Below are 1244 nucleotides of genomic sequence, written 5' to 3'. Positions count from 1 at the left end.
CAAAATACTTCTTTACCGGCCGGCGCAAAAGAGTTCCATTATTACTGTCATGAGCCTAGTTAGCTTAACGTCTGCATTAGGTAGTATGTAGTCATTAAGGATATTTTATGGCAGCGTCTACAAAGGATAATAATGTATAAAATTGAGGATCATCTGAATAAAATAATAAATAAGGGGTGGGGGGATGAAAACCAACACTGATTTACGATGGGAAAATCCTACATGACGCACATTGTAGTTATTAGAAACACAGACAGAAGGACAGAGGTCAAAGTATAATTTAAAAATAAAAAAGATAAGATAATTTTTTACTGGTTAACGAATAATATGCTAATATGCTATCAAGTAAAATATAAACAAAATGTAATAACGCATTAGAAGTTTGTTAGTTACTGGTGTCGGCGTTAAATGCCGTTTTACAGCGTACATTTTAGCCCGAGTTTCCTCTGGCCCCGACATGGTGTCGGGGCCAGAGGAGCTTGGTTTGGTTTGGTTTATTTTGTTTAACGTCCTATTAACAGCTAAGGTCATTTAAGGACGGCCTCCCGTGTGTGCGACATGCATGTGTGTGGTGAGTGCGTATGTGTGTTTTGGGAGGCTGCGGTATGTTCGTGTTAAGTCTCCTTGTGATAGGCCGGAACTTTTGCCGATTTAAAGTGCTACCTCACTGAAGCATACTGCCGAAGACACCCAGCAGCACACCCCACCCGGTCACATTATACTGACAACGGGCTAACCAGTCGTCCCACTCCTTGTATGCTGAGCGCTAAGCAGGAGCAGCAACTACCATTTTTAAAGACTCTGGTATGTCTCGGCTAGGGGACAGAACCCAAAACCTTCCTCACAGCGGCGAACGCTCAACTAAAGGCCAAAAGTGAGGCATTGTCAAGGGAGACATTAGGAAGAAGAAAGAGAAAAGATAAGATCCCAAGTTTAGTCGCCTCTTACGATCATGCAATTGGGGCAGCAGGTACAATTCTTACGCCCTACCTGCAGGGCAAAGGAGCTCGGGCTACGAATGCTAGTGCGACAAAGATGATCAGATTAACCAAACGGTTGTACCCTTGCGTAAAGGCATTCTGGTAAACTCTGTGGGATGCTTCAAGGATGAGGGATGAGGAGATGCAGTATTGCATTGTACCAAGACCAACTCCCCAAGACGATTTAAATGTTAAGTAGTATAAGTGGACAATATTTTCCCCGAAGAATATCTCAGCATGATGTTAAACAAAATAAAGAACCAA

This window comes from Pecten maximus, chromosome 11, assembly GCF_902652985.1.
Source record: "Pecten maximus chromosome 11, xPecMax1.1, whole genome shotgun sequence".
NCBI lineage: Eukaryota > Metazoa > Mollusca > Bivalvia > Pectinida > Pectinidae > Pecten > Pecten maximus.
The sequence above is the reverse complement of the archived record's forward strand: the minus strand, read 5'-3'. Positions refer to the sequence as shown.